Source organism: Macrobrachium rosenbergii, chromosome 37 (assembly GCF_040412425.1).
Source record: "Macrobrachium rosenbergii isolate ZJJX-2024 chromosome 37, ASM4041242v1, whole genome shotgun sequence".
Lineage (NCBI taxonomy): Eukaryota > Metazoa > Arthropoda > Malacostraca > Decapoda > Palaemonidae > Macrobrachium > Macrobrachium rosenbergii.
In genome coordinates this window covers 29,439,037-29,461,536 of record NC_089777.1, presented here as the reverse complement: position 1 = coordinate 29,461,536, position 22,500 = coordinate 29,439,037, and the positions used below count along the sequence as shown (strand labels likewise).

Here is a 22,500-nt window from a genome sequence, read left to right as displayed (position 1 = left end):
AATAGATTCACAATTTCGTGAAAAACAATCTGAGAAATAAAAATCCACAATTATAGAGTAAATATATTACTATGTAAAAAAAAAAAAAAAACGTTAACACTGATGAGGAACACCGTTCAGGTGTTCGAAAGTCTTTGGTTTTTTACATAGTAATATATTTACTATATAATTGTGGATTTTTATTTCTCACATTATTATTATTATTATTAAAAAGAATAGCAGCATCAATGGAATTTATTTCATACAAGATCTTTCCTATTCCTGTTATTATTATTATTATTTATTATTATTATTATTATTATTATTATTATTATTATTATTATTATTATTATTATTATTATTATTATTATTATTATAGTTTAAACCTTGTATACTAATACTAGAGTCATTTTCATGAAATGTCTGTCAATTTAATTATCAAATTTCTCTTAAAAAACAACAATATGACCTACTAATATGAAGGAAAATTCGAAACTCATTGTAATTATCCTACTCCTTTTAATGACCTCCCCTCTTGCTCGTATACTCAGAATGAAACCGTACATAAACCTACAGTAAATAAAGAATGTAAAATTCTGGCCCAAAACTTATTTATAAAAATATGCCCTTCATATATATACATATATGCATACATATATATACTATATATATATACACATACATATACAAATATATATATATATATATATATATATATATATATATATATATATATATATATATATATGTATATATATGTGTGTGTATTATATAATGCACCATCAAAAATCTTTTCATCTTTTATTATTATTAATTAATGTCACGATAACTTACAGCACGTAAAATTTAAATGTAAATTAAAAGAAAATATCCAAAAGGTACCTTATATGACTTATTCTTTTAATAAAACATCTGTGCACGATTTTAAGGTAACGACTATAGCAATAAAGTAGTACTTATTGCAATATTATATCACGATACCATTATCATTATCGTTCCTTATGTTCGTTTGAGGAACATAAAGGGACGTGAAATTTTGGCCAAAGGCCAACCGCTGGGACTTATGGGGGTCATTCAGCGCTGAAAGGGAATTGAGAGTGGAAAGGTTTGAAAGGTGTAACAGGAGGAAAGCGTCAAAGCAGTTGCACTATGGAACAATTGTTAGAGAGGCTGGAAAGTCAGATGGAAGAAAGAGAATTTGAACGGAAGTATAGTAAATGGAATGAAAAGGGCTGCAGCTATGGGGGGATGAAGGGACGCTGCAAGTTCTAAAGACTAGGTAATGTCTACAGTGCACCGTATTAGGTGCACTGACGGTACTATCCCCCTACGGAGTGTGTTCGTTTGAGTTTCCTAAAATATATGTTTATTCTACACTGAACAGATTCTTAGCCATTTTCATGCTTGGTCATATATAACGAAAGATATATTTTTAGCCGAAGGAGGCACTCGTTTCTGTTGTGATCAAAATCGTTTATTTTCCCGAATTTCAACATTTTACGTCTTGGGAAACGATACGATTTTTAAAAAATGATCCCGTCACTGAGAAGCTAATTTGTTTGCAAACGGCTCTATGTATAACATTAAGAAAATAATTAAATAACTTTAGTTCACACAGAAATCAATCAATTTAATCAACTTTAAAAAAAAAAAAAAAGAAATGGTGAAACAATTTTTCCTTATATACCGCAAATAACTGCATCACTGGAATCAATAACAAAATGGCGAAAACCTAATCTTTGTAAGTTTCTGAGTTTTATAGAAAAAATAAAATAATTGATAAATTTTCCTTACCCTTTTCCTCCTCTGCAAAGACTCCGGTGTTCGTAGAATTCTGCAATGGAAAGAAGTGATGTTTTTATTACTGCAAATAGAAATAAAATCAATCAGTTTATCTGGCATTACTTGATGTATTTAAAGACATAAGATCAATTGCGCTTTACTGTTATATAAAATAAATATAAGATGAATAGGAAATACCTAAAAGTAAAAAAGAATCACTCACTACCATTCGTCTTACATATGAAATTTGGTTGTGAAATATATATCAACAATAATTTATCACCCATTACTTTAATACTGCGGATTCAACGATCTCTATTAGATCAAGAATCAATACTAAAAGTCGTTAATTTAATTTAATCTCTACAAAAAATAAAAATAAAAAGTTATATAAGAGAAAACTGCTTATGTTCTGCATTCGAGTCGCGTCTCGTCCTCCACTCCCTCCCTACCCCCTCCCCCTCACCATCTCCCATGCGACTCCACCATCTCCTCCCTTCCTCTCCACCACCACCTCCCTTCCTCCACCTCCCTCCTCCCTCCCTTTCCTCCTTCTCCCTCCTCCACTTCCTCTCTGATGCATTGCAGCAAATCTCTCGGGTACCACACGAGCAATTTTGCAAGCAGGCCGCTGCTTTATTTTCTTTCTTTTTTATCCAGGCCTTCCTCCTCCTCCCTCCCCTCCCCATCCCCCCTCCCCCTTTCTTTTTTTCCCTTTACCCTATCCATTCCACCGAAGGGAATCTCTCCCAGACACGAACCCCCGACAATAGAGCCGAAATGATGATGAGATTTCCACAGACCGTACAACGCCATCTTTAAAGACGGATTCGTTTATTTATTTTACGCCTCGGTTCCTGGTGGATTTTGATGCTCCCAGCATACGAGGCGGTCTGTGTTACATGGCGAGCCTATGTTCACAGATATTAAGGTATGGTGTTGCGCAAACAACGCTCATACTTACATGTAGGTGTTTGCAAAATACACAGGCAGACATGTATGTATGTATTTTTATATGTGTATATATATACAGACACATACACACACACACACACACACATATATATATATATATATATATATATATATATATATATATATATATATATATATATATATATATATATATATATATATATATATATATATATATATTACAGACACATCACACACCACAAACACAAACACACACAAAACACACACACACACACACACACAAACATTATATATATATATATATATATATATATATATATATATATATATATATATATATATATATATATAAAATCGAAATACATCCTTTCCCTTTAAAGGGCTGGCTCCAGAAAGTGTCAGTATTTCAGTTACCTTACTCCTAACTAAAACCTAACTAGGGCAGTCGACTAATTACCATGTACACGATTCACAGTAGGTAAACAGCATTAAAGTGAGATTAAACTAAACGTTCCTAATCTGTTCCGGCCCGCTCCGGAATCGAATCCGGGTCACTTCTAGCTGGTGGAGCGATCGTCCTAACGTGAAAACGGGTCTCGTGCTTCTTAGTAAACGTAAACACATGCGACGATTTCTCTCGAACTGGACCTCATAAACAGCATGCTTCTTTATAACAACGCTGCACTAAGGTCTACTTGGTTCGACAGAGCTGACACACCCAAATGGTTACCACACCTAAAATCACAAGCAAACTGACTTAATTACCATCTACATTTTTTGGTAGTTGATACAAGCAGTTGTGGCTGCAGTGGTATTGAAACTATTCAGATCCACTTTCAGTTCCTTAATATGTTCGTATTCCTATCCAAAAACTGCAGTATATAACTGAAGTCTAAAAATGAAACATTTCGATTATCTACTGCATTTTTTTGGATAGGAATATTTCCAATTGTGTCAAGTATGTTCGTGTTACATCACAGAATAATTTACAGTATTCAAGGAAATTATATAAAGTGCAACCGGCAAATGCGCCAAGTCCTTCTGACGGACCGAATTCGAGTCGAGGGGAGAGTCTGTCAAAACAAACAAAGGTGACAAGACGGGACGAGAGTACATACGAATAAGAATGTCTTTATATATGAGGATTTTTTGGGAGCAGAGTCTCTCGTGTCTTCCCTAATCCGTTACCATCCAACAGCTTTTCACAAAACTGATCCCAAGTTCGGGCAATCTTTCTCGAACAAAGCATAGAACATAAAAAAGCCCGTAAAATAAATGCATGTAATTCTGACAGCTTCAGGGAATATTGGTGAATGAAATTACCTTTACACAGGAACCTCACACGCATTTCAGTGTCTACTAATATACGGCACCTAATGATAATTGCATACTAGCTAATCAATCGACCTAATCATTCATTCGTCCTTTCCATTATGACAGAATTTCTTACAATCTGGTCTTTCATATCCTCCAGTTTTAGAAAACATATTAAGTAACATCATATTTGATCGGTTTTTACCCTGTTTCGCTCACTTTCATAATAAAAACGAAATAATGAAAGTAAATAGTTATACAGACAGCAAGTTTGCACCTCAAAGTACCAAGAAAACTGCGATCATTGGTATTCTGACAATGTATCCTCTTCCTCAAAAGTAGATGGGGCTTCAGAAAACTAACAATCAATCTCCCTCAAACAAAAAAGTCAATGACAACAAGTGCGCAATGTATAAAAAGTAAAATCCTCCAGATCTTCATAAGCCATGCTACTTATGAAATGAGGTCTCAAGTTCTCTTCACACAAATACCACAGTTAAAAGGTTTTAAACTCGTAAACTCGTTCATTATAAAACTACACATATTACTACCTACAGTGAAATGCGAGATATTTCAACATCGAGCCAATGTAACTATTGACCCGAGTGTGATGTGTGAAATGGTGTTAACAGGACGCTTCACTGATTAATGAATACCTGACGTCATATACCATGTCAATGACGCCGCCGTTAAGAGAGAATTGCCAGCGTTATTGCAAGAAAAAAATGGGAATTGAAGAAGGTCGTAACTTTCTAACAAAGCAAACTAAGAACAAACTATATAACTAGTAGTTTGCACAGAGATATATAATTTGCTTCAAGATCGTCTATAAATATAGTTTCAATTGACGGTTTTTCAGAAATAAGCCAGTCTTGCTTAATGTAACATTCTTTATAAAATACCCTTACAATTTTCCAGCTGTAAGCTGTTATTTTGCAAAGATGAATGCAACTGTAAACTTACAAAGGTTCGCTTAGGTTTTATTGGGATTATTGCAGAGCGAAGTTAGTGCCTGTATTATAAATTTACTTGATTTTGTACCCAATGATTCTTTTACATACGATCCGCCTTTCATAACAATACATCACACAGTGCTGGGTTTCTTCTTTTTTTTTTTTTTGCTCTTCACGATAATCTAAATCCTAATCCCACGGACACAGTCTGGTGAATAACAATGCTAATTTTCAAATAAATATTCCACAGAAAAATGAATTCCCTCAGGTACAGAGTGTAATTAAAATTACGTCTTTGTGAAAAATCATGTGCATTATTTTAACCACCATCGAAAGAATAATACCACAGATATTAAGAAATGAAAATGAATAATATACTTATTAATCTGCTAATAATGCTATTGTTTTATTCAGTAAAATATTTGTATTAATGTTTCGTTTGTCTACGTAACCATATATGACCCTGAAAAGACTCAAGTTAAATTTTTCCTAACATTTTAATCTGGTAACCGTTTATTTCAGTTTTTGTAACCAACAGTTTTTGTTTTAAGGCAAAACGAATTGGACGGTAGGCTGCGGATACTCGTCGATACAGCCCCGGGGAGAGGGCTGACGTCATCGCGGTATGCAAAGGCGATGTGTCGGAATGCAATTACGGCAGAGGATAGACAGACAGCGGCGATATATATTGGTCGCTTGGGCAGCCGCCCTCGGGGGAGGGGGAGGGGGGAGGGGGAGGGGGGGCGAGTGAAGGGGAGGCGTCGAGATTTAGGCATTCCTTGGCAACCGTGTGACCCGTAACCAAATTCAGAATCCTTCGCAGAAGTCAGAGTCTCTCTCTCTCTCTCTCTCTCTCTCTCTCTCTCTCTCTCTCTCTCTCTGGGTAGGATTGTCAGTTTAGTTCCTAGTATCATTAATGATTATTATGGCGTGTTCTTCTTTGGCGAAGAATATGAACATTTTAATCAAAGGTTCCAGGGCAATATATATATATATATATATATATATATATATATACATATATACATATATTCATATATTCATACACGTGTGTGTGTGTGTGGCGATCTCACACCAGTAAACCCGGCAGTAAATGTGTACCAGCGTCTGTTACGGGCAAGTAAAATAACACTGAGATAGCAACTTCATCCCGAAAGACTTCCTGAATAAATAGATATCCGTACCATTCTGGTACCATCCCTCCAAGATGGGGTGAATCGTATGATGGACAATAATATATAAATATAAATATATATAAATATAAATATATATATATATATATATATAAATATATGTGTGTGTGTGTGTGTGTGTGTGTGTGTGTGTGTGTGTGTGTGTGTGTGTGCGCGAACGTGTGAGGAGCTCGATTTCCAGAACTTCAGAAGATGAATATATTAAGTTCATCATTCTTCCAAAACGCCACCTCTGCCTTTGGCCATTCAGGTTATTCCTGCTCGAAGAATCTGGCGTTCGTACCAAAGTTCGTTGGATGTAAGGGATCTGGTTAAGGTGACTTGTCTCTGGTAAAATATTATGCAAGTAATCAAACCTACACTACGATATGAAAAAGACCTCTTTTGCGTTAACTATATTACTCCAAGTATGTCACGAATGAGAGAAAAACAAGTGCATGACAACGGTTAGGTGGAAACATTTTACAAGCAATAAAAATTAAACTACTGGTCTTCCTGGCCCTACGAAAAATATATATATTTGTTCTATGGGGTTCAAGGGTTTTATTTTTTTATTAATGGTAGGGAGCTTAGTAGCGACTAATGATAACGACATTAATGAAATGGAAAGTGAACAATAACATTAACGCCGTTATGTGGTAATGTTCTGGGTTCCATTTGTCTGTTCCTATCAGTTCTGTTGTTTTACTTTTTATTTGTACTTTACTATAATCTTTTTCCTTTTAATCTATCTCGCATTTATTGCAGACCTAGCCTATTCAAAAATAGACATTTTATAGTATTCTACATGATTTCGAAAGCAATATGTAACACTTAAAAGACAAATGCGTCGCAGAATTTCTCTTGAAATCGCTATGAAAATGAACTAACATCCCTGGTGATGAAGAGCTCCAGTAAGGCAACTCGAATTTAAAAAAGTAAATATATAAATAAAAGATTTGCAGACAACACACAGATAAACCAAATCTGATGATGCGAAAGCATACAAATTCGAAGCGAAGTTTCAATAGTTATCGGAAGGTTTGGAAGAATTATTCACTTTAGCAAGTGTTCGTAAAACCACGTAAAAATGCTTCATAAATGCTTTTTCCTTTACACCACGAGAACCTCCAGACCAGTTCCTTAGCTGTCAGGAAGTAACCATCGATACTCAATTTCCGCTAAACTGCGATGAGTAATAAAACAATTACCATAGAAGCCTTATCTGTTAACTCGTAAGCAGCTCCAGAAAACTACCAAAATGTTGCTTTTCTCCTGAACCCCAAGCATCTTTAGAAAACAATTACAAAAGATGGTTTTTATTTTTCCTCGAAGCCACAATCATTTTCAGTCCATTACCACAAATATATATTTTTTTCGCCTAAACCACAGGCATCTTTTGACAGGCTATAAACTGCAAGAATAGCCTGGGAAACTGCCAGTTTTTGTCCCTTCAAGAGTTGCCTAAAATTACACGACTCGCCAGTCAATTTGCGCTTCCAGAAATTGAACTATGAGAGATGCGCATCATAGCTTCGGAGTAATAACATGTGGTCCAACTTTCTTAAATTTGGGGGATACATACAGACGTATGCATGTGTATATATATATATGTGTGTGTGTGTGCAGACGTATTATCTGTGTATATATATACAAACACATACACACATATATATATACATATATATATATATGTACGTGTGTATACGTCTATATAAATGCAGTATATAATGAGCATAAAATTTACGTGTGTAATTGTTCATTTATCTATTCATTAAACGGTTATTACTTCATTACTTTTTATAAAACACGAAAAATCATTAACGAGAGAGAGAGAGAGAGAGAGAGAGAGAGAGAGAGAGAGAGAGAGAGAGAGAGAGCTTAAGGATGGAGGGATGGGGGGGGGGGCGACAGGGCGGCAGGCCCGCCATGAAACACAGGGAGCACAAAGCCTATTGTCATCAAAGCAATCATGACGACATAACAATCAATATATGATAAATAGATACCCTTTGTGCCATCGCTTTGGACGAGATCTTTATCGACGGAATGCGACGCGGACAAAGGTACAAAATGGACTGACATCGAGACTGTAATTTGCCTTGAGGCGTTCGCTTACAGTTTGTTTTTCTTTCTTTATTTTTTTTTTAAATCTTCAGCTGAAATTCGCTTAAATTTTGTTTTTTCTGTTTCCTTTTTTTAGTTTTCTTTAAAATAAAACTAATGTGCCGGCTTTGTCTGCCCGTCCGCACTTTTTCTGTCCGCACGCAGATCTTAAAAACTACTTAGGCTAGAGGTCTGTAAATTGATATGCTGATCATCCACCCTCCAATTATCAAACATAACAAATTACAGCCCTCTAGCCACAGTAGTTTTAATTTTATTTAAGGTTAAAGTTAGCTATAATCGTGCGTCTGGCAACAATATAGGACAGGCCACCACTCGGCCGTGGTTAAAGTTTCAAGGGCCGCAGCTAATACAGCATTATACCGAGACCATCGAAAGATAGATCCATTTTCGGTGGCCTTGATTATACACTGTAGCGGCTGTACAGAAAACTCGTTTGCGCCGGAGAAACTTCGGCGCTTTTTTTTACTTGTTTTCTTTAAATCTTCTTAAATCTTCAGCTGAAAACCTTTACGAACAGAGACAACAGACCATAGACGCAAGAGGCCCCACAGGGAAATTAGTCTACAGAGAGAGAGAGAGAGAGAGAGAGAGAGAGAGAGAGAGAGAGAGAGAGAGAGAGAGAGAGAGAGACATATTATAAGAGAAGGTGAATAAATAATTAAATATGACGGAATAGTAAATAAACCCGACACGCCTGAAATCAGGAAACGTAAGTAAACAGCAGGAATGATTAAACATCTGGATATCAAAAGATTCCACAACTGCACTATTTTAAACTATTCGACATTTTTATTGTAGCTCAAAACAAAACTCCTAGCAAAGTAAGTGATATGAACAGAATTAAATTGAATATAGAATTTAGGCCAAAGGCCAAGCACTGGGACCTATGAGGTCATTCAGCGCTGACACGGAAATTGACAGTAAAGGCTTGGAAGGTGTAACAGGAGGAAAACCTCGCAGTTCCACTATGAATCAATTGTCAAGAGATGGTGGAAAGTAAGATGGAAGAAAGAGAATATGAAAGGAGGTACAGTAACAGGAACGAAACCTGACAGGAGAAAATAAATTTTTAAACTCGAACACTACATTTAAAATATCATATTTCCTTCATATACTCTCAATCTTGTCTGGGTTTTAAACTATTTTCTATACATAGGTTATAGTTGTTTGTAATTGGATTGAGTATTTACGTTGATGTTTGTTTAAAAACTTTACTTCATTTTGACACAGCCTAAATCTTAATTCATTTAATTTGAAGAGTGCGGCTGAAGACTGAATATTAATACTGGTTTTAAATTAAAATATTAAAATATTTATTTTTCCTTCGAAGATCGCCAATCACGTCCAGGTTTTATTTGTTTTAATTTATTTGATTTGAAGATTTCGGCTGAAGACTGAGTTTTCAAATCATAATATTAAAATATTCATTTTTCCTTCGAATATCGCCAATCACGCTCAGGTTTTATTTATTTTAATTAATTTAATATGAAGATTTCGGCTGAAGACTGAGTTTTTAAATCAAAATATTAAAATGTTTCTCTTTCCTTCGAAGATCGCCAATCACGTCCAGGTTTTATTTAATTCACTTAATTTGAAGAGTTCGGCTGAAGACTGAGTTTTAAATCAAAATATTAAAATATTTATTTTTCCTTCGAAGGACGCCGATCACGTCCAGGTTTTATTTAGTCTTCATGAGTTCTCAAAATCACATAATCTTTGATTTAAAAATTATATATCTATTTTTCCTATTTTGGAACTCACAAACGATGCTGGATCATCGTAATTGTTGCAGATTATTGGTAGCTGCACCTTCAAAGCCTTGCACGAAAGAAATAAATAAGTTTATTGCTCTAATTTATAGATATAACGACCTATTCTTGACGATCGTGCATCGGATTTAATTTGCAACCCGCCATCGTTTCGAATAATATTATCATAAATGTCTCGTATTTAGGAAATTACTCAAAATTACTCTTTAATTCTAGGAAATAAAGGCGCTTATTGATACCAATATTCAGAAGCGGAAGATGGAAAATTTTTTTTTTTTTGTAAACAATTTTTGTAGTATGAAATCAATCGATCAGAAAGTCCTTCATTTTAGTTTTCTGTAAAAGAAAACTATTGTGCCGGCTTTGTCTGTCCGTCCGCACTTTATTCTCTCCGCACTTTTTCTGTCCGCCCTCAGATCTTAAAAAATACTGAGGCTAGAGGGCTGCAAATTGGTATGTTGATCATCCACCCTCCAATCATCAAACATACAAAATGGTAGCCCTCTAGCCTTAGTAGTTTTTATTCTATTTAAGGTTAAAGTTAGCCTTAATAGTGATTCTGGCAACGATATAGGATAGGCCACCACCTGGCCGTGGTTAAAGTTTCATGGGCCGAGGCTCATACAGCATTATACCGAGGCCACCGAAGATAGATCTATTTTCGGTGCCCTTGATTATACGTTGTAGCGGCTGTACAGAAAACTCGATTGCGCCGAAGAAAATTCTACGCATTGTTTACTTGTTTTTTTTTTTTTTTTTACTTATTAAATGGGGCATTAATCAAATGGTATGCCCCATCCTCCTCCCTTGTAATGTATAAGCAAGTGGGTCTGCAGATGTTCCCTTATAGCGTTTCATTTTCTACTTTTTTGCATTCAGAAAAACAATAAATATGGCTATATATACTAACCTTTCTCCTACCGCAGCGATGGGCTTTATCCTATCCCACCCAAGGTCCTTCAAATATACTCAGAGTATACTGAAAGGACCTTGATCCCACCTAAGGTTTGTTAAGCCACGAGTAATACCGTTTACGAAAACAACAAACACATAAAAAACTATTCTCCCAAAAAGCCTTTCTCTCGATTTAATGAGTTTTTTTATCCTGTCTTACTGAAATGAACTAAGCCACTGCGTCACACTGATCGAGAAAATAAATACATATTAGATTGGTATCAATAATTAAGAACTATAACGTCATGGAAAAACTCCTTTTCCTTGCTTTGTAGACGAGTATTATAATATTCCGCTCCAGCTGAACTCAGCCAACAGTAATGCTGATTTTTTACATAATTATAAAAATAAATAACCCTTAATAAAACCTTTCCTTAGCATTAACAGCTGACTTCACCTTTCCATCTTGAGCTAAACTAAGACACTGCCTGATCCATAAATATACCAGTATCAATAATCAAGTAATATATCATAAACTGAGTGATACATTAATAAACCAGTATCAATAATCAAGTACTACGTATATCATAACAAGCTCCTTTCCCTCGCTTTGGAGACGAATTTTATACTATTCACCTTCCACTAAACTCAACCTATAGCAACCCTGACCCAGAAAAACAAGATTACAAAAACACCCTACTAGGGCTAAACTAAGCCACTGCATTAGTAAATAAACGCATCAGCGAACGTAATCTTGATATGGGCCCTCCCCCCCTCCTGACACCGTGAGACGAGGAGCACGTCCGCTTTCGTCATCAGAGCCTAACGCAGAAGAGACAATTAGGAGGGCGAACGAGGTCAGGCCTGACTCCTCATAAGAAGAATCGAGTTAGGAGGAGGAGGAGGAGGAGGAGGAGGAGGAGGAGGAGGAGTCGCCGCCCTGACGTCTCGGAGCTAAAGGCTCTCTCGCGCCTGGATCGTTCGCTCGCTCTGAGGGGGGTGTGACGATCACGCAAGTCGGAGAAGAGAGTTCAGATGGTAAATGAATAAGAGAATAAATGCAGATGGGGAATGAGTACGAGAATTTTAGATGGTAAATGAGTACTATTATATATTTAGACGGTAAATGAACACGATGATAAACTCAGATGGTTAATGAATAACATATTAAATTTTAGATGGTTATAAATATGAATTAACAAAATATGTAAATTCATTATTAATTCATATGGTAAATGAATACAATTATTAATTCATATGGTAAATGAATGCGAGAATAAATTCAGGTGGTGAATGCATACGAGAATAAATTCGGATGATATATGAATACCAGAATAAATTCAAATGGTAAATCAATACAATTATAAATTCATATGGTAAATTAATGCAATTATAAATACATATGGTAAAAGAACACGAGAATAAATTCGGTAAATGAATTTGTTAAATTATTTCAGATCACAAATGGGTATGATAAATTCAGATGGAAAACAAATACGATAATAAATTCATATGGTATATGGATGCCATAATAAATTTCAGGATAGAAAATGAATACAAGAATAAATTCAGATGGTAAATGAATACGAGGATAAACTCAAATGGTAAATGAATATGAGAATAAATTCAGATGATAAACGAATACGAGAATAAATTCAGATGGAAAATGATTAAGAGAATAAATTCAGATGGTATGCGAATACGAGAATAAATTCAGACGGTAAATGAACACGATTATAAACTCAGATGGTATATGAATGCCACAATAAATTCAGATGACAAATGTATACGAGAATAAATACAGATGCTAAATGAACACCAGAATAAATTTAGATGGTAGATGAATGCGATTGTAAACTCAGATGGTAAATTAATATGATAATAAATTCAGATGGCAAATGAATAAGAAAATAAATTCAGATGGCAAATGAATAAGAAAATAAATTCAGATGGCAAATGGATACGATATTAAATTCAGATGATAAATGAACACGATAATAAATATAGATGGTAAATGAACACGAGAACAAAAAAAGAATAAGTAAGCAAGTATGCAAATACAGAATGATAAAACTGAAAAAAAAAATTAATCTAGAAAGGAAGAGATATACCAATAGAAAAACAATTCAATGGAAAACACTTGCATGTAACGTTACAGAATAGATTTTTTGAATGGAAAATTCATCGACGAGACTACTGTATTTTCTATTATAAAAGAATTACAGAAGAAAATACAGTAGGTCTCGTGACTCTACTGTATATTCTACTATAAAAAAATAAAGTAGATTTTCACTCTAAAATTATCCTGTAACGTAACATGCCACTGTTTTCTATTTAATTATTTATCTGTTTGCATATCAGCTTCCTTCTCAATTATTTTCTTTTTATTTTATCATTCAGTATTTACATATTCATAATTCTTCACAGAAACTCATAATTCTTCACAGAAACTAACAGACAACATCCCCGTATCCTTGCAATATTTTCTTGTATCAAAATCCGGATACCAAGAAACTCAAAGAAGCCAACGGGTCTTTTGAAGGGACTAAAGATATAATATCTATCTAGCTAAAGCCGACGGGGCGGGCAACTATTCGTCCTTATTTGGCCCAAGGAAACGAAAGGGATAATAGGGAGAACCGAATTCTCATCTGGAGATGAGTCACAAGAAGTTACAAGAAGTTAAACCACTGAGAAACTAAGGCAGTTTATGACACTCAGATAAATAAATATATAAAAAATACAAACATTAACCGGTATTTCCCATATGATGCACCTAAATCCAAGAGTCCAGATGACTAATTGATAAAAACACCCAAACATCGTCTAACACAACAACGTCAATAAGCGCAAGCACGGTCTGACGGCGGCTTATCATCCTTTCACTTGAAAATCTTAACACGCCATGTCCGTATCAGGTTATGATAATGACGAGCGGCGTTATGCCATAACAGGTGCATGACGCCAGGCAATCAAATTACGGCCTCACCTGCGAAAAGTTAGTTACAAATCCTGCCGCAGTGAATCCGCGGCGCTGCTGTTGATGCTGCATGGTGGTATCGGCCGGTGGAAGGGTATGATTTGATTAACTTTGCGAACTTTGCGAACCGGCGTCACAACAAATGCGGTCATCAATTTTGAAATACAGTATTTGCGGAGGAAATTATTTTGACAAAAAATGGCTAACAATTTTGAAATACGGTATTTACAAAAAACTATTTTGACAAAAAAATGTAAAAAGTTTTTTCTTTATGTAATTACTTCAGTTCATATATTTTTTTGTATATTTTAGAACCACAAAATTATACGTACAAAATACAAAATATATGTTAATATATATATATATATATATATATATATATATATATATATATATATATATATATATATATATATATATATATATTATTTTATATATAATTTTGTATAAAATAATATATACATAAAGAAAATATATTACATTTTTTTGTCAAAAATAGTTTTCTTTCTAAAATATACAAAAGAAACTATTTGTCAAAATAATATATAATTACATAAATATATATATATATTTATATATTTTTATATAAAATAGTATATATTTATAAATATATATATATTTCAAATATTATATATATATATATATTATATATATATATATATATATATATATATATATATATATATATATATATATTATATATATATATATATATATATATATATATATATATATATATATATATATATATATATATATATATATATATATATGACAAAAATATAACGTGGGATACGAGAGATGTCCTTGCATCACCATATTATTCCGTTATTCTACTGGACATCTATCATCAAGAGGACTCATTACCATTCACCATCCTTCCCAGGAGAATCCTGTTACGGTTCGCTGACCCTGTTGACCCTGCTCACTGTTACGCCATCTCATAACATTAAATGTATTGGAAAAACTTCCTTCAACCCTTATTACCCAAAGCTCTACTTCTCAATCAGTACTTTCTGGTTGTTTTTGTAAGCAAGAGCCCGTGTTGGCATAAAGTAAAATTGATAAAACAACAAAATCAATGTTGGCTGTGTTGTCTAGGCCTAATCTAACATTAACATTAACAGAGGCGTTCCGTGTAATTTAGTACAGCTTAATCTAACAATAATGTGAACAATGTTTATTGCAGTACTAACATGACAAAGGTTATCCGCGTTGTTTAGTTCAGCTTAATCAAATATCAATACTAAAAATGTTTATTGCAACATTAACATGAACAAAGGTAATCCGTGTAGTTTAGTACAGCTTAATCTAACATTAACATTAACCGTATTGTCATAAGGCAGTTTACTGTATCATTAACATTAACAAAGGTGGCCCGTATTGTCATATGGCTTGCTTAGCCTGACAACATTGCCAACAACAAGAAAGATGGTCCACATTGTCTGTAAGGCATGTTTAACCTAACAACATTACCAACAACAACAAAAGTATCCCGCATTGTCTGTAAGGAATGTTTAACCTGACAACATTGCCAACAACAACAAAGATGGTCCTAATTGTCTGTAAGGCATGTTTAACCTGACAACATTGCCAGCAACAATGATGGTCCGTATTGCCTGTAAGGAATGTTTTACCAACAACAATGATGGTACGTATTGTCTGTAAGACATGTTTAACCTGACAACAATGCCAACAACAACAAAAATGGTCCACATTGTCTGTAAGGCATGCTTAACCTGACAATATTACCAACAACAATGATGGTCCGTATGTCTGTAAGGAATGTTTAACCTGACAACATTGGCAACAACAAAGACAGTCAGTATTGTCTATAAGGCATGTTTAACCTGACAACGTTACCAACAACAATGATGGTCCTTATTGTCTGTAAAGAATGTTTAACCTGACAACATTACCAACAACAACAAAGATGGTCCGCATGGTCTTCAAGGCATGTTTAATCTAACAACATTACCAACACCAACAAAGATGGTCCGCATTGTCTGTAGGGCATGTTTAACCTGACAACATTGCCAACAACAACAAAGATGGTTCTCATTGTCCTAAGGCACGTTTAGCCTGACAACATTACCAACACCAACAAAGCCGGGCCATGCTGTCACAAGATGAGCTCGCTCTGACATCATTCATCGACAAAACGACAACAACAAGAATGCTGTTTGTCGCGGTGTTGCTGCGACACCACAGCAGACCAGGACCTAGAGGATCAAAAAACGCCGCAGAATGAAACGAGAGAGAGAGAGAGAGAGAGAGAGAGAGAGAGAGAGAGAGAGATGGGGAGGGGAAGGGGAGGAGCAGTCGGCCAAGTTAAGGCAAAGTTCACCGAAATGGTGATGGCGTGCTACGGCCCCGTCAAGCGTCATGCGAAAAAAAATTAGCGAAGGAAGGAGAGAGAGAGAGAGAGAGAGAGAGAGAGAGAGAGAGAGAGAGAGAGAGAGAGAGAGTCAGGTGAAAACTTACCTAAGAAGGAAAGGAGAGAGAGAGAGAGAGAGAGAGAGAGAGAGAGAGAGAGAGAGAGAGAGAGAGACGGCAGAGTCAGGTGAAAACTTACCCAAGAAAGGAAAGGAGAGAGAGAGAGAGAGAGAGAGAGAGAGAGAGAGAGAGAGAGAGAGAGAGAGAGAGAGATGCAAAAAAATTAACTAAAAAAGAGGAGAGAGACACACATATAGAGAGAGAGAGAGAGAAGAGGAGACGTCATAGTCAAGCTAAAACTTAACCAAGAGAGAGAGAGAGAGAGAGAGAGAGAGAGAGAGAGAGAGAGAAGAGAGAGAGAGAGAGAGGCACAATCGATATAGTTCCTTATTATAGCCCGCGAACAACACCCACCCCCAAGTTCCATTAAAACAGATTTACGAAACTGTTATATTTGATGTTATGACTCTCCCCGCCACCCGACCCCCCCCCCCGTCCCCGCCCCCTTCACCTCCTTCCGTGTTGAAGTATGCCAAGTCAGTATTACCCTGCCGTCTCGTAAACTGTATCTAAGTCTTTTTAGAAGGTAATAAGTTAAGGGATTATCTAGGAAATAGGTTATGCTTTACGTAATGTCTGCTCGTACCTTCTCTCGTACAAATTTTTCCACACGCACTTACACACACACATATGAATACATGTGCTAAATAGTACACGTGTGCCGCAGCTCATTTCTTTACATGAGCACGAACTCTTCTCTCACCAAGGACATGTTTGTGTTTATTAAAAGCTACGTCGGGTTACTGGTAAATAATGTGTGGACATTGATATTGATGTAGCTTAGTTTACGAAAGCACGCTCCTGTCTCTCTCATTGTTTCTACTGTACTGACATGCTGTGGAACTCCCTTCCATCCTATGTATTCCCCAACGCTTACACTCTTCTAGCCTACAAGGGGCAGGTCTATCTTTTTTCGCGACTGAAATCCCACCTTTGTCTCTTAATCTCTCTTTAAAATTATCAACATCATCATCTTTATATTTCATTTTCCTCTAGCTTCTGTGTTCCCTTAGCCCCATAACCTTACCTAACTGAAGAGGCGGGGCTACTGATTCCTTAGTGATTGGATCCTACTATTTTATTCCTTCACCCATCATATGGCAAGACTAAGTAGAGAAAATCCAAATGTATTCACCTTTATTTGGTGTCACATCCTAAATGCTAACTCATGCGTAACTATATATTTCTGCCCATTTTCTTTGCTTAATGACCTGTGTGGGTCAGTTGATAACGCCCCTGCCTTTCATTTTGGAGACCTGGGTTCGATCCCGTAATGAGACAGAAATTGATTTCCTTATTCATGCATTAAATGCAATCTCATGCTGTCATTCTTATACTAAGAAGACAGAACTTTATAATAATAATAATAATAATAATAATAATATCGTTCAGTAATGGCTATTTTGCACATCGAACCTAACCCGTAGCAACCTGTCAAAACGTAAAAGGATAAATTAAGTCATTCCCTTCAACTTACTACAATAGGAATGGTACTGAATTCCCGTCGTAAGGCTCTATCGAGCGTAATCAAAAATGACAGCGGTTGCTGGTGATAGTGGTGGAGGAGGGGGAGGAGGGGGATTGAGGGGAGGAGGGGAGGAAGGGAGGGGAAGGGAGGAGCAGGAGGAGGAGCAGGAGGAAGAGGAGGAGGAGAAGGGGAGGAGGAGGAAGAAAAGGAGGAGGAGGAGGGAGGCGGGGAAGGAGGAGGAAGGGGAAGAAAGAGAGGGGGATGAGGGGAGAGATGGAGGAGGAGGAAGAGGATTAGCAGGAGGAAGAGGAGGAGGAAGAGGAGAAGGAAGAGAAGGAGGAGGAGGAGGAGGAGGAGGAGGAGGAGGAGGAGGAGGAGAGGAGGAGGAGGAGGAGGAAGAGAAGAGGAGGAGGGAAGGAGGGGGAAGGAGGAGGAGGAGGAGGAGGAGGAGGAGGAGGAGGAGGAGGGGAAGGGGGAAGGAGAGAGGGGAGGAGGGGATGAGGGGAGAGATGGAGGAGGAAGGGGAAGCATGGGAGGCGGAGGAGAAGGAGGAGGAAGACAGGGGAGGAAGGGGAAGAGGAGGAGGGGGAAGGGAACGAGGTGAGAGGGGGGAGGGAGGGAGGGGAGTGGGGAGGGAGGGGAGGAGGAGGAGGAGGAGGAGGAGGAGGAGGAGGAGGAGGGGAGGAGGAGGGGAGGTGTCCACCGTCCTCACCGCAGCCAGCAAGCTCTCCCCTCGGGCGTAACAACAATACCTATCCAATTGATATTATATGGATCACGTGTGGCGCCGCTCGCCATCTTGGGACAACCCCTGCCCCTCCTTGCTCGTCCCCTCACAGGACCCAATGTCCCTTGGCCAACGCCTTTGCCCAACCCTCCCCCCTCGCCCCACATGGAAAGCTACGCCTTACATGTAGATATCTTTTGTTTTGTAGTCATCTGTTTTATTTATGAAAGGGTTAATACTTTTAAAAGTATTCTTCCTGAGTTTGTATACACTAATTGATTGATTCTTGAAATTAGGCTGCCAAGTCAAGAACTGGGTTAATTCAGGTCATTCAGCGCTTAAAAACAGTGAAAAGAGAGTTGGAGTGGTTGGACAGCAAGAGGAAGAGATCCATAAAATTAAGGAGATGAAGTACAAAACTCTAAAGCTGGAACTTCGTGAAGTTCCACAGTTGCACTTAAGAAGTAACTGTTAGAGGTGTTGAACAGCAAGATTGAAGTAAGAAAGCCAGAATAAAGGTAAAATATCAGGCTAAATAGTTAGTGTGGCTAGGGTCCGAAGGGAAGTTGCAAGCACCTTTGAATAATGTCTACAGTGCCCCACGTGAGGTGCACAGACGGAACTAACCCCGTACGATGATGATATCCCAAGAGATGGCGTTTTTTCTTTTTTTTTTACACATATGGCAATTCTAGTCAGAGGAAAACTTTGCGAGTTTATCTGCGATCTCGAATGGTATCATTAAAGGTGTTCAGTGGTGGTTAGTGGCTCAGTGGTTAGCTGCTTCACCTCACCAGTAAGGTGTATAATTTTCATGGTACGACGGTACAGCACTATGGCATCATATTTCGTAGGTTTTAAATTTGCGATGCAGTCTTGAATTCATAAGCATTTTGGTCATTTCGAGGAAATCCTAATCCTTCTTATAACTATGTCATCCTCTTACAAGACGCTTATAATTTCCCTCAATGAAAAATACAAGCTTCATCCTGCAGACATCTTTCTTTTCATTTTCAGTCGAGGCAATATTTGCATATGTTTATTTAGTTGAAGTAACGATAATAAAATTTTTATTATGGTAAAGCAATATTGAATGGGTCTATTTTTCTAAAATGGGCCTTGATTTCTATATGTCTATTGTGAAAGGTAGTCCTTGCATGCCTATTTTATCAAGGTTGCCCAGATAGGCATACATACGTATATGAATCTTAGTAGGTGGTCGTTAAAACTTTATTTGTTTAGGTGTGGTGGATTTCTATATTCCCTCGTACAAATAAACAGTCCACACTGACCCATTTGAACACTATAATAATAACAAATAAAACAAAAAATAAAACAATATTTAATGATACAGTAACAAATGAGAAAATGAACAATGCTGTTTACATTCGTTTAAAAAAATACATACACAAACAAGAAAAATCAACTTTTCTGCTAATTCAAATTAGGTAGTTCAAACAGTCGTTATGAAAAGTAATTACTATGTTGTCTTCAATTATAGAGACTCTTTTTCACTGTTGGTTCTTTAAATATCCCATTCTTCCATTATCGATGTCATAAGTCCAGGACTGATGTTCATATTAATAGACAAGAACATGATCCTAAGACTTTCAATATCACTAGATTGATTTTGTCGAGATTCCAGTTTAATATTCGTCATCTCACTTGAAAAAAATCACACATTGGTTATCAGACATTAAAACGATTTCAAATGCTTCAAGATTTTGTTGTAACATTCAAAATGAAGAAAATAAGATTGTATTGCTTTTCTTGATGTATTAATAATTATATCTAATCTATTGAAAGAATCTGCCCAATTGATGGATATGTACAATATTTCTCTAACCATCAATCATCTGTTCATTAACATTTGTTAAATTAAATCTGTTAAATTATCTGTATTTAATAGTAGATAGACCCTAAATAGAGTATATTTACGAAGAAATTCTAACTGTTTAGGCCGTTTTATTTTTGGACAATGCATTAAGGAAGGCAAAGGGGTGTTTTTATGGTTCAGCAGTTAGGAAGTTGTTTAAACTAAATTAAGACATTTAACACAAACGATGCTTTTAAATATCAATTGTATCAAACATTTCTGGTAAAGAACAAACCTGAGTTGAGGAAAAACCAAGGCTGTGATAAAGTGTTCTTTGAATAGATAAAGAAAACAACTACCAATCTAGTGATATTTTAGAAAGACTAATACTAGAATCATGTTTTATTGATAAAATTAATAATATGAACCTCAGTCCTGGATTCCATATTTAAAGAACCGACAGGAAAAGAGCCTTTTTTCCTCGTAAGACAACATAGTATTATGTCCCAGCTGTTTGATGCTTACCTAAGTAAATACTAAATTGGATAGTTCATCTTTACTCTTGTTGATGTATTTTTTTACCAGACGAAGCTTTTGCAAACCACTGCTCTGTTATTGTGAAATACTCCTTATATTGGAATGTAGACCATTGTGGTATTGGATGAATTGCAATAATAATAAATAAAACAAAAAAATTAAAAAAATATTTAATGGTAAAAACTAAATGTTACCATGAACCATATTTCATTTTTACGGTAGAAAAAAAAATTTTTGTAAAGGAAAAACTGGGACGTTCTATGCATATTTTTCCTAATTCAATGAGTTCACAGCCTTCATAAGGAAATCATTACCTTCAGTTATAAGGATTGATAAAGGAACCTAACCTTTCGATGTCATAAGTCCAGCTGATTCTAGCACAGAGAACAACATCCTAAGACACTACTCTTTGGAGATAGTAATATTCACATCTAAAAAATCACACAGGTAATAGACGTTTCAAAAGCTTTAGTTTTGTTGTAAGATTGAGAATAGCTGAAGTGAACAGAAGTAAACCATCTACAGAGAATCGCCCAACGAATGGTGTCACCAACAATCGTCAAACTCTATTCATAATCTGAGATATCATGTTAACATAGATAGATAGATATATTATACAAATTAGGTCGAAGGAATGAAAGAGGCTGAAGCTAGGGGCCGAAGGAAAGGTGCACTGACGACACTACCCCGCTACGGAGATTCTGTTAACATACGCAAGGACACTGATGAAAAAAAAAAAAAAAAACTTTGACATAGGTTTTAAATAAAAAGAAAAACTCCTATCTTGGAGAGCCTTTGCTACGTCCAATGCAAACTTGATAACACCCAAGACATAAACTAACGACGACAGGAGAAGTTTCATTTCGCCCTAAAGTTATTAGATGTCCCAGCTGAGAGCTTCCAAAGAGGGTCTAAATCATTATTACCATTGTTAGCGAAGCTGCAAACCACCGCTCCCAGAAATACTTCTAATAGGAAGAGTATACATACAGATTTGATAATACAGACTTGAGAGAGAGTAGATAAATATTTTTAATAGGAAGGTACAGATTTTTAACACAGGACTTGATAATACAAACTTAGAGGAGAGAGAGAGAGAGAGAGAGAGAGAGAGAGAGAGAGAGAGAGAGAGAGAGAGAGAGAGAGAGAGAGAAATATTTCTGATAGGAAAAGTATACATACAGATTTGATAATACAAACTTGAGAGAGAGTACATAAATATTTTTAATAGGAAGCGTACGTACAGGGACTTGATAATACAAACTTAGGAGAGAGAGAGACAGAGAGAGAGAGAGAGAGAGAGAGAGAGAGAACATAAATATTACTCATAGGAAAAGAATACATACGGATTTGATAATACAAACTTAGAGAGAGAGAGAGAGAGAGAGAGCTAATATTATTAAGGACATTTACTCACGTCTACGATAAACGAAGCCCTGAAAAAAAAAAGAAGAAAGTAGGATAAGAGAGTACGAAGGCACACTTTCACTTTCAACTTTCTAGCCCATCATCATGAAGAAGCACGTGTATCCTAGTCTAACCAACGT

At 36.1% G+C, this 22,500-nt stretch overlaps 1 protein-coding gene across 1 annotated transcript in view; it reads right to left on the bottom strand.

The window, feature by feature from the left end:
- Window positions 1-22,500, bottom strand: part of LOC136825441 (sodium/mannose cotransporter SLC5A10-like) — a 405,606-nt gene that overhangs the window by 354,405 nt on the left and 28,701 nt on the right. Inside the window, exon 3 of the mRNA XM_067081888.1 lies at window positions 1,774-1,813. The gene's annotated coding sequence lies outside the window, so the exon portion shown is untranslated. The remainder of the gene's footprint in view (window positions 1-1,773; window positions 1,814-22,500) is intronic.